A 13,160-nucleotide genomic window follows, 5' to 3' on the forward strand; every position below is an offset into this window, starting at 1 on the left:
CCCTGCTATTGTAGTGCTAAAAAAAACACGTTTTCTACATTTATGTCTGTTTAAAAATCACTCTAAAAAAGACAAAGGGTTTGTGTGTCGCGCTAAAATTCCGCTTCATTTCGAATGCAAATAAAAACCGTTTTGTTCCAAGAAATCATAAATTTGTCACATCCTTCATACTATACTTCTCTCTTGTATTAGTAAAGCATTTTGATTTAAACTGAACAATATATGAAAGGTTTCATCTATACACTTACACATAATAAGTACACGAATAAATACTCGGAAGAAGCCGCAGCTCAGGTATTAGAGAGATTTAAAATCGGATCGGAGGATTTAGAGTCCAGACTGCAAACCAACAGCAGACACAGGTCTTTTATAGAACCGTTTTGATTTCCTATACTTTGTCCCCATGACATCATTGTCCTGCTCCCAGCCGAGCCTGACACACGTCTGGTTTCTGTCGCTGGGCGCACATCCTGCGGTCCATGCGGGTCCTAATACCCCAGTACAATGACGGGGACACGAAACTGTAAACAGGTACCGTCCTTTGGCTGAGACGTAAAACCGAGGTCCTGACTCTCTTTGATCATTCAGGAGAATGGTGGTGGTGGAGGGGAGTCCCTATTACCTGTAAAGCGCATTGAGTGGAGTATCCAGAACAGCGCTATATAAGTGTAAGCAATAATGGGTGCCTTCATATCGCCCGTAGCTGCGAGAAGGTTAAAAGCGCCCAAGTGATCTGTAGACGATGTTCGGGGAAGAAATAATTCTGTTTTCAGCACAGGGAGTGAGAATGAGCTCAGTCCGGCTCCCAGCAGAACCCATCCTGGTTTGGTTACAGTGCGTCTGAGGCTCTTTGGGTCGTAACGTAAAAAAAACAATTGCTCACATCGTGTGACTTCCACGACAGGAAGGAAAGATATCACTTAAAAAAATCAGAACTGAAGATTTGGATCCTGGGCCTCAATTTGATCAAATTATTAAAATAATAATTATCAAAATATCAGATTGTGTTTCTGCAACATTTCGTGCACAGTACGCCATTTTAATCTAAAACATTCACAACGAGGGCTTTACACGCAGTGTGGGGTATTTTCCCCTTTTATATTTTTGCCACTTTATATCGAACTTGTTATACTCCCAGAAGTGCACAGTAGCTTGTACTTAATAAAAATGTACAATTCACCGCTGGTATAAACAGATGTGTGCCGTGTTTGCCTTTGTAAGCATTTGTTTAAAAAATAAGTTCACAATACGATAAAAACACAGAAAGTACAAACTTTATAATACAACGATACAAAATCAATACCAAATCATTATGCCAATTAAGTACCTATCCTTTGAAAACAGAGAACACCTTTATATCTACAAAAAAACTGACATTTGTATGTATTTTTGAATTACAAAGCAGACAGTGTAGTCCCTTAATTCAAAGATCAGATCTTGGCCAAAACAAGACAATCAGACGTGGGCTGAATTCGGAACAGGAACCTCTACTTCGTCGTTGATTGAGCTTTTGATCAATGTCTGAATGAAACAGATTCGCTTTTTTAACTCTTTGATTAAATTACACAAAAAGCACCTTTCTTCGAGCCGGAATCGAACCAGCAGCCGAAGGATTCCCTACTGATTCCACTACACTCCTCCGCTCTAACAACTGAACTATCGAAGGGATATCAGTAGGCTCTTTGGCACATACTGCCCAATGTAGTGAAATGTTCCGGATGATTTAAATCCCACTTCGACATCAAGTTTCCAACTCGAACTTGAACTTTATTGCCATTTGTAACCGGTACTAGTACAATGGAATTCTTACTTACAGAAAGTCTCTCGATTGTAAAACAAGTGTAACAAACAAAACAAAGTGTTTTTTACTCTTTTCCTTAGTCTTGTTTACCTTGAATTTAAGCCACGAACCAGGATTCTACTGTATAAACTTCCGGGGATATTACAAAATGTTTGATGGGGCATCAATCATTCCAGGCGGAAATTGACTCCTTTTTTTCTCATATTAAACATATTATCATATTAAACATTTCATTAGGATGGAGAGAAAGATCACCATGAGACACAAAACAAACAGCTTCTTTCTGTCTTTATTAGAAAGTAGCGTTTGTGCTACATTAATAATATTTTCGTATAAATGTTGATTGTTGTAAATATTAAAATTTATATTTGAATTGAAATGTGGGTTTGAGTTAAATATTAGCGTGTTCATGTAATTAGTTTGTGTTTGTCATTACTATATGTATATTGCCATGTTACTAGAATTTGTAACTGAAGTTTACTAGTTGTGGTTTTTATGATGATTAAATTTGTTTATTACAACATTGTATATAATGTATAATTTGAACTACATATTTTTCAGGTGTGAATAATTGTATATTTTCAGAATAAATTTCTAAAACAAATCATTGGCTTGATTTACTCGTTTCTACACCTATAACATCTATCTTTGATGTATAAAAGAGCTTTAACCATTGTAATGTTTCATAGCCGTTCAGGGACGCCAAATATGTAATCATAGCCATAGCCAAAATGTAATGTAGTGGCTCTCTGAAGGCACCAGTTCTGTAGGGTTTGGGCATTTACTGTGACAATTATTAATTGTAGCAGTAAATCACAAAATTGATTCTTGCGATGGCTTTAGAATCCAACCATGCGACATAACTCAGACAACGCACACACACAGGTACTAATACACGAGGATACATTTATTAATACATAGAATATGCATATAAACCTAACAGATCTTATCGAGAGGGTTATCAGAATACAAAAGGTATAGATTCAATCAGTTACGAAGTGTTACACATATCAAGAGGACATACGTTCAGTATATCATTCATTTAGACCGTTTCATAAATGAACTTGGTTATAACTTCTACATTAGATACTTGAAACAAGTACATAACTCTTAGGAATTAAATTGATATCAACTGGTTTGGATAACAATTGAATTCTCGAGCTGTAATGCATTGAAGTTGAATACTCATCCAATCTTTGGGGATTCAGATCTCCTGCGGGCACAAAGAAACAGTTGCAGGCTGTTGCTGTCCAATCCGCGCTCTCTGGCTCCATGCCAGGCTGTGCTGTGCGGCTTGCGACGGTGCGCTGCAGATGCTCACTGACCGGCTAGTTAGTGTTGGCTTTAACTAGCAAAGTTTGTGCACAGGAGAAAAGATGACTGTGGATCCCAGCAAGTCAGGAAGAGGACCGGTTCGTTCCTGGTGAAGAGCTAGTTCTGAATAGTGATTCAGCTGTCCACAGTTCCGACCTGTTCACGAGGCTTGCTGCTGGTGCTAACCTCGGGTGGATCCTCTGGTTATTCTCTGGCAACCTCCGCTCTAGACTCTTAGAACAAAGGAAAGTCTGGCACTCAGACACACTGGCCGTTCCGTGGTTGTCCGGGCTGAGTCTCGGGATGGTCAGGAGGCGCGCTGCGAGAATGTCCTGCCCTTGGGAGCCTTCTGCTCCTGGGCCGTCCTGCCCTGGAATTCTCCTTTGAATTCCCTTTAGAACAGTCCACAGAATCCTCTCCAGAATCTTACTGAATCTCCCGAATCTTAATCTCTCAGGCTCTCTGTGTTGCCTGTTTTTACCTGGAGGAACTTCAGCTCATTCATTGGCTGAAAGTTCCATGGGCATCAGAGTCCCACGTGGGTTACTCGGCCCTACCAGTCCCTGATTGGTTGACCACGGTGAGATATGAGTCACTTACTCCTGACACTTAGGAATGCAGTCCAGATGTCCATCTGGCACTCCCTAGACAGATAGGCGCCAATGGATGACCATTGATCATGATAGCCAGACTTAGCTAAGTGCATCCCCCTTTGGGAGCTGTCCTAGGACCTTAAATCACCCTGCACTAATGGTCTCTCTGTGGCTGCACCACAGAGATGAACAGAGAAATGGGGCCTCATTTGGGAAGCTCAGAAACACTTAATTCTGCCTTATTATTAAGCCTCGCCGCTACACCATATATGTATAATAGTCCTCTAAAGTTATCCGTATAATAGAACTCCAACCATATATGTATAATGAACATATAATCATAGATCTAATTGACGTATAACGATATACGCATATTAGAATTTCATTCTAGACGAATTACGGACCACATTTATATGTCTAATATATGAGTTTAATAGACATATATTCTACAACTTTTGCCCACTACGATGTCCTGATTTTAATTGCACAAAGCTAGATACACATTTTCTAATGCAGCATTAATTACAAGACAGTTTATTTCTCGAAAGCGTGCTATGTAAAAAAGAGAAAAACGAAAATATATGAATGACAATCCTTCAAAGCTGAAGATTTTACTTTTGAAAAATTGACATTTTATGTATGCAGTGGCATTCACTGGTTTTAGACCTTTGCTGTGCTTCCTGAATCATTTTCAGTGTTATAAACTGGGTGTAGAGGGAGCAATCTCTTTGTAGAGCAGTTGATAGGCTGGAGCTGTTCAGACTACTCTTGTTATTTCTCAAATACTTCCATCATTTTTCTTTCACGCTATGACGCGAGTGTGTACATGTGTTTGATTTTCGTTTTACTGATTCTCATTGAAGATTTGGGAATTAACGACGATAGAATCAGTTTCCTCAGAAAGCAGAAGCTTTGATTACCAATGATCTTGAAGACACGCCCATGTAGAGCAGCGGGTGATATTTGTACTATAGAAGACCAAGTGCTCACAGTGACATCTGCGTTTACCGTTTAGACTTTTCATCTCGGGCGCACTTTTAGAAAGCAAAGATAGAGCAGTTGTGTTGAATCTCTCCACAACATCTGTTAGCAGAGTGGCGCAGCGGAAGCGTGCTGGGCCCATAACCCAGAAGTCAATGGATTGAAACCATCCTCTGCTATACACGTTTTACACACGATTGTTCAGCACACCATCAGTTTAATGAAGTAAATAAAAACTGATTTTTTCTCTCGTGTGTGTGCAAGCTTCACACTTACTGTATTCGTTAATATTTACCAATAGCAGATGTCCAAATGTATCTTTGGTTGTTCTGAGATCCTTGATAGTTTCCTAAAATCCTTCAAATGAACATCCATATCAAAGCAATTATGTTTATATTTATTACAATTAAGTTACATATACAAAATATCAACGCACATTTGTATAATGCTCATTTAATAATGATTGTCAAGGATTGTCAAGTTCTCCAACAAATCTGTGTTCTAATTTTAAAATATTTTTGCTAAGGATACAACTGGTGTATAAATGAATTCTCCCGACAGCCAGTTGAAGATAAAATTCCACACGTGAAAATGGTTTTCTTGGACATTGACTTAGGTACTTAATTGTTTACTTGTAGTTCCACACGAGTAAAACGCAAAATTTCCTGCAAAGTTCAAGAGTGATTGCGAAGAAATCCCATCAAGTTCTAGCAGAGATTATGGTTACAGCAGAACAATCTGAAGCTCATCCCTGAGCTCACTCCCATTGCTTTTCACCATTCACACGTTTGTAGATAAAGAAAATAAAATACTGACATTTTCCTGCCAGCCGGCAGTATTTCTCCTGCAGTGACCATGAATAACCAATAGCTTTATTTCATCTTTCGCAGGCTGTAATTTACAGAAAAGGAAGTGAATACTTGTATTAAGCTAAATCAAGCCGATGGAAATGCACTGCCGTTGTTTTTCTCCACTTTTCGTTAAAAGGAGAAAAATCACTGGCATTTTCTTGCGGTATTTCTTCTGTCCTGATAAGCAAGATTTGTATTTTATTTTCAGAAGTTGTATGAATTTCTTGAAGTTCAGAAACAATTTGTTCCAGAAAGGAAATGAACACTTGCTTCAAAGTAAATCAAGACGTATGTCTCTCTCGCTGCGTGTGCTCTTATCTGTCCATCTCTCTCTCCTCTTCTCTCTGGCAGTCTGTGCAGAGTATCTGAAGGGGATGTAACACCACTTGGCAAAGAAGAAAAATTCTGAGGCAGAATAAAAAAAAAAACATTATTCTCTTCTCAGTCAGATTCACAGCTCAGACTCACAATCAGACAGAAGCTCAACTCCGTACTGCTCTCTATCATCACAATCCAGAACCAGAACATTCAGACAATCAGTGCTGCTACATGAACAATATCAGACAGAACAGCCTGGACTCAAGTCACATCTCCCCCTTTTCTCCTTTCTCCCAGCCCTCTTAGAGACATAAAAGAGCTCCTGGTTCTCCTCTCTGTGAATTGGGCTCAGGGGTCACTGATCTGGCAGCTGTGGGCTCTGTTCCAGGGCAGAAGCAAGAAGCTTCTATTAACCCTTTCCAGGACTTCCAGCCCTTCAGTATTACTTTCTTTACTGTACAGATGCAGCCATTCAAAGTGCGCGGTACACACACGTACCGGAGGTAATTGGCTACGGCGTCGCGCATTGTGACGCACGATGACGCGCGGTACTGCGGTACATGATTGGTTGACCAACAGGGGCACTTGTGGTCCGTTGGTCTGTCGTAGAAAGATTTACAGTAAACGTCTTTACTGTGCCCGTTGTAGTATTGAATATTTATATGGAATTTTACCACTGAAGGGAAATCTTAGTACCTGAGCATAAAAAGAATAGGAGCATACTGCAACGCCTGTAAAGGCCATAAACAATATTAATTTTGGAACTTAAACATACAGTATATGGCTGGTCTCGGTACTTTAAAAAAACATACACACCAGTATTCCATTTCTCCCTAAACATTTTAAGCATCGAAGTCTTTAACTAACGTGATATCGGAGTCAACAAGCATACTTTTAGAATTTGATTAAAAGGGAATATAATATGGAATCGCGTATCTAAAGAAATTAATAACGATATAATTATATTAATGTTGCAAAAAAACTGCAACTGACATAAAAACTCCCTTGCTTTTAACAGAGTGTTCCATAATTTCTAACTACGTAAATTATTTAAACTGCGACACTTATCATTCAACCAGAGCTCAAAATATCACAAGGATCCTCTAGAGCACAGCAAAGACTATATTAAAAGAATCGGGTATCTAAAGGAATTAATAAGATATAATTATATTTGTGTACTGTGACAGGGCTGTGTAGGGCTGTTTCAACTCTCTGTTCATGTGACTCCATTCAAAAGCCATTTAGCAAAGAGGGGATGTGAAGAGTGACAAACTAGTATACAGTACTTTAAAACATTAATAAAATAATAATAATAAAAACAGTAATAAAAAACATTGCCACACCCAGACCGTTAAACCAACGCATTAGCACGTCAAAGCCCATTGAGGAGCCGGGCACAATAACTGTTTTGTCCCTTGATTTACTGATCTGCATTAATTACAGAAATCGAGTTCCTGCTCTTTGCAGATGACCTGGTCCTGCTGTCGCCCACAAAACAGAGGCTGCAGCAGAACCTGGGACTGCTGGAGCAGCACTGTCAGACCTGAGCACTGACAGTCAATCTGGACAAGACCAGAGTTATGGTTTTCCAGAAAAAAAGCTGTACCTCCAGTAGTCTTCCTGAAATCGTCGGATTATGAACAAATAAAAGCATCTTATTAAAAACACGTTTGCATTGTTTGGGAGCCATATTATGTATTTTTCATATGTAAGATATAATGATGTGTTCCCGCTTACACATCGCACGACTTTAAAAGCTAGAAAAACAGGTTTTGATTCATATTATCTGGTGAGCCTTGTTTTGTCAAAGGACAGCACAAAAAAAAACAGACATTGTGTGGTACAGAACGGAGCTCAGTCAAAAAAACTGCAACGGACATAAAAACTCCCTTGCTTTTAACAGAGCGTTTCATAATTGCCAACTACGAAATTTATTTAAACTGCGACACTTATCATTCAACCAGAGCTCGAAATATCACAAGGATCCTCTAGAGCACAGCAAAGACTGTATTAAAAGTATACTAGTGACAAACTAGTATACTTTAGATATTTTTTTCTGAACCGGGGAAAATCTGATCATGTTTCTCTATAACAATAATAAAAACATTATTTTACATATCACCTTTATGTGATATCACCTTAAGGACAGCACATACAAGGGTTAATTGCACAATGGACAGCGCAAAGAAATTTAATATAGTCTTCTTTAGGTCTTTAGGTGTGAGGGCAGGAGTGGATCGCAGATCGCACTCCTGCCCTCACACCTAAAGACAAGACGAGTCTTTAGGTGTCTTTACGAGACTTCTGCGAGTGGATCGCAGAAGGCATAATCAGCAAATTAGGAAAACAAAGAACAGGACAGGTGAGACGTTTATCCAGAGAGCGAGTGATCAGAAAAAGGAACAGCTGTTACGCCCAGGTTTTAGCTCTCTCTCTGCTGAATGAATAAAAGCATTTTATTAAAAACGCCTCATTTTGAATTATACGATTGTATAATCAAGGCAACTTGGCTTTATTAATACCGTTCAGGTTCTGCTGCTGCTGGACCTGCATCCCTCATTCTGCAAGCCTGCTGACCTTGTATGTCCATCCCTTCTCATCAAAACTCATATTTTCACAGGGTACCCTTTAGTAATCACTGTACAGAATGAAAAAAATCCTGCAGATCTCGCCCGCTGTCGGTTTTTTTCCTTTAAAAAAATGAATCTCCGGAAACTCACCGAATTTATCAATTTCACAGAGACCGAGAAGTGGTAAGCTGTACTTGAGTCTTTGCGGCTCGGCTTTTAAATGAAAGCATGGTGGTTTGAGCCTACCCATGGATACTGCAAGCCTTTTAATGAACACACCCTCCTCACTTCATTTCTTCAAGACCGGTCCTGTACTGTAATCAAATACACAGTTCGCCGGGGGCAATAGGCTTGCAAATATTGCTCACTGTATATAATGAAGAAGCGGACGTTAGTTTTCCGTCTGCATGTTGCAGAGGGTAACGCAACTCAAACCAACAGCTGGGGTCTGATCCCTGCACAGGCTATTAGTTGAAAGGCCATTATAAATGACATGTAAGAGATTTATCCAGCTGGCTTTTGTGCTTCACACTAAATTGCGATCTTGAAACCAAAATTAGAAATATTGAAAACAACCTTTGTTCCCCAGGAAAAAAAACTGTTTTACACTGATGGGACCCGGTTTTAGGTAATCAAGATTGGGAAGACATCTGCGCCCTAGCAAAGGAAAATGTTACACAAACTTTGGAAAGCACACTCTGAATCCATCCGTATATTTGATTTCCAAGATCTGTTCAAGGCAACTTGGCGCTTTGCAAGCAAATCATTTCAGGGAAGAAACTCAGTTTAGTCAACTACTGGTGCATCCAGCACACCTTTTAGTGCTTGTGCTAGTCAGGACGGCTGAGTGGTCTAAGGTGCCCGACTCAAGGACATGTGTCTTTCTAGCTTGCTTGGATGTTTTGGTCTCCAAATAGAGGTGTGAGTTCAAATCCCACCCCTGACAGCTTCTGTTTTTACCTGTCTTGAATTGTTCCAGTGCTAGCCGACAGTGAACGACTGAAATATAAAAGCAGCAGAAGAAAGCAAGCAACTCAGTGCAATTTGTGAGTATTCGGCGGGTTTTCATACTTTTTTGGAATTCGTAGCTCAAGAAGTGACTCCTGTTTCATTTTCGATTCACCAACTCAATTTGCATTATGCCCTTCACACGTCACAACAGGATAACAAATGGCTTCATAAGCCACAGGATTCCCATGCAGATACAGTTTGCACTATGAATTAGGTGACCCAAATGAAATAGTTTAGTGTTGTCTCAAATGTAAGGAATTTCATGAAACCTCAGAATGGAACACTTGGAGAAAATGCCAGCAATTCAAAGCATGTAGGCAGCATGAACAGACCAAGGCAGCTCTCAGTTAAAGCGATCTGAAGCCGCAATTCCTTATTGCGCTCGGCAGTGCTTTCCGAGTCGACGGCTCTGCATAAGAAATGAGAAATGCTGGACTCCAAATACGATCTTGCCATTACTGCTACTCCTGCTGCCGTAACTTAAAGCTCTAATCAGTGATCAAAGTTGTACAAGGGCTAGACTACTTTGCCCCTCCAAAATACCATTATGTGAAATTAAGAAGCAGAAGCATTGCAACAAAGTGTTGTCTTCAAACAGTAAATGCTCAGATGTTTATACTTACTCGTGAGCAGATCACCCTCGATTTAGAAAAACCTTTGCTTGCCCCTTGCTTTCACAGCAATATCTGAATTGAGCCCCAAAGCAGTAAGAAAGCTGAATTACACAAAGCTCATAAGACATTGGGTTGTCACTGTACACTATCACGTCCTGCTTGCACTGTTCTACTAAAAGATTAAAGGGATCAGAAAAGACACAAACGACCCTTGAATCCACAATTCTGAAATTAAGGGTCGCCAGCTCTACCAACTGCGCTTCTCTTGCTCCTTTATCACAACAGTGATATTACTAGCGTTGGTTGAACATGGTATCGTAGGCTGACAGCTGAAACACGTGACTCACATGCAGTGACAGTGCCATTATTAGATATCGCTGCACCATATTGCTTTGGGAGCAGGAGTAAATTTACCGTGGAAACACGTGTGCCTCCATTTAGGTTGAGCTGGAGCTGGTTTTACTGGAGCACGAAGGCACGGTGCCAAGTGGTAAGGTGTCACCAAAGATCGAAGATCAATGAAAAAGAAGATTATGGGTTTGAACCCTGTCCGTGTCTTCTTCATTCACTGCCACATTTCTCTAGCTAGGTCTTCTTATAACTTGGCAAAACGTTAGTTCTTATAACTCTTTCTCATAAGCAGAAGATTGTTAGTTGAAGTTGCGCACTTCTCGTGATTCACATGTAAACATCATCTCTGCCAAAACTCAATTACTTTTCTCTAAAACATCTTGATTTTTTGAAGAAATGCAAGTGTTTCGCACATTTCTAGCTACAACAAGTAATCAGTTTAGTACCTAAGTCAATACCACCTGGATTGATCAATAATGACCAACATCGGCAACTTCCAAGAAAATCATTTTCACACATTGAATTTGATCTTCATACTCCTTTTGTATTCTCAGCTGTAATATTTCACAAAAACTTAAAATAAACAATTTTCTAAAAATGATCTCATGAAGTATTGCCAGGATCTACATTTAGCGTTTGGTAGCAATAGCACTGCTGATATTGATGGAGTAGAAATGTATGATGTATTGACAGCTTTATCTGAAGTGAGAAGTCCTAGAATGCCGCCCATAAAAAGTGTTAGGATTCATATGAAGAAATACCTTTTTCCACCTAAAATGCTGCTATTATGTGAACATTACCAGTTTCGGTAGCTTCTGGCCGTGATTTTCCAAAACTGAAACTAATAACAAAATTATTGCACCATGTTCTAAAACTGTATATCACGACTAGTAAGAAGACAAGATTTAACAGAAATATTAAAAAAACTATGCAAGCATAAAAAGTAGATTTTTTTGTTTTTGAGAACTGGGTGTGCACACACCGGAAGACACTAACGTTTGTCTTTGTCAGAGTGTGTGTATAACAGTTTAACCTAGAAGGTTTGTAATTGTGATTTTGTTTAAATTCAATAAATCATCTATCAGCAGTAAGAAATAAAGAAATTGTTTTATTTCATAAACTATAAACCATGAAGAGATTTACAGGTCATGTCCTTCGCTTTGTAGGTAAACAATCAGTCTTTTAACTTAAGTGTTCAGCATTCAAGTGGATGGTTGTGTTTCTTGAATCTCTTGTGATCTTCAAAAGTCGTTGTTTTGTCCTTCAGGTTTTTGAATTGTACCATGGATATTTTACACGTTCTCTTTATCATTTTTCTTCCCATACAGAACAAGTTCAAGGTGTTCTTGTCTCTGTGCTGTACGTAGATAATCTACACGAGAGCACATGTAACAGTACAGGACACGCAGTGAGGAGCATGCGCAGTTTTCAGCTCAGTGCGGAGTCCAGAGGGAGGACTCGCTCGCTGAACGAGCTGAGATTAAACAGGTGCTTCTTCAACAGCCAAGACAAATCGGAAGGCCTTCTGTGGCTTTATTGTGGATGACGTTAAATTAGTAAAAATCATTTGGTAGTTATCAAGACTAAACGCATTGGAAGTACCTTTAAAGCAGTAGAGAAACATAGTAGCACTTCGAAAGTATCGACATTTAATTGTATAAACATGTCTCTCTATTAACACAAGCAAAGAGATGTTTGCTATGTGAGGGTGGTAATACAAAACACCTGGAGATGCCAAGGATTGAACCCAGAACCTCATACATGCAAAGCATGTGCTCTACCACTGAGCTACACCCCACCACAGAGCTAAGATTTAGAGACATGCTGAAACTCTCTGCACAAGCAGTTCACCACAGACAGAATACCTGCAGTTTCCTGCTTTTACTTTTTTACTACAGAGTAAATTCATGGGAATGAAGAAATAAGGATGGGAAAAGAATCGCATTAAAGCTTCCAGTGACTGGGCACAAATGAATCAGTTATACAGTCATTGGATGTCTGTGTCTTCATAACTTTTAAGACTTTAACTTTTGCTGTATCCTAAAATATTTACCATTTGTAGCGACTCTTTCGTGTCAGATATTGTCAGTTCCTCATCACCGGGATCACTTTCATAATGGACAGAAAATCTGGAGTCCATCTGGGTTGATGCACTCTCTGGTGTCTGCTAAAAAGAAATCCAAGTGTTGAAAATTACAGACACTAAAAATAGATTGAAACAACAAACCCTCATCAGAAAATATTGTAATAATGTACCACTTCAGTTTCCCCAACAATGTGTTCTTCATTCAAAGAAGCCATGTTCATAGCAGCCAGTGGCTGGTCCTGACAGTTCAGTCGGTAGTTGATGCTGCACACCCCAGCTAGTTTTAAGCATAAACACTTTTAAATTGGTTGGGGTGCTATAGAACACCCCAACCACAAACCCCATGATTTGGGGGAAGAAAAAGAAAATTATGTGCAAAATTATATCAGATTAAAAATGTAAAGCTTTTGTGGAATGTGTAGATCTTTACATTTTACTGACAACTTCTCTGCAGTTGGAACTGCTAGGTCATAAAAGGGTTAGGTTCATATCTCTAAAAAATACATCTCTCAGAACTTTACGGTTTCGGGCGTGGACAGTGAAGTGACCTAAAAACCTACATAAGGACTTGGCTTGCAGTGTCCGAGTCTGTCAGTCTTGGGAGATCTTTGGACTTCAGAAGAATAGAACAGTGGCACGCAAAGAGCAGATACAGACAGTAGAAGACTCC

This window comes from Atractosteus spatula, chromosome 10, assembly GCF_055471065.1.
Source record: "Atractosteus spatula isolate fAtrSpa1 chromosome 10, fAtrSpa1.hap1, whole genome shotgun sequence".
Lineage (NCBI taxonomy): Eukaryota > Metazoa > Chordata > Actinopteri > Semionotiformes > Lepisosteidae > Atractosteus > Atractosteus spatula.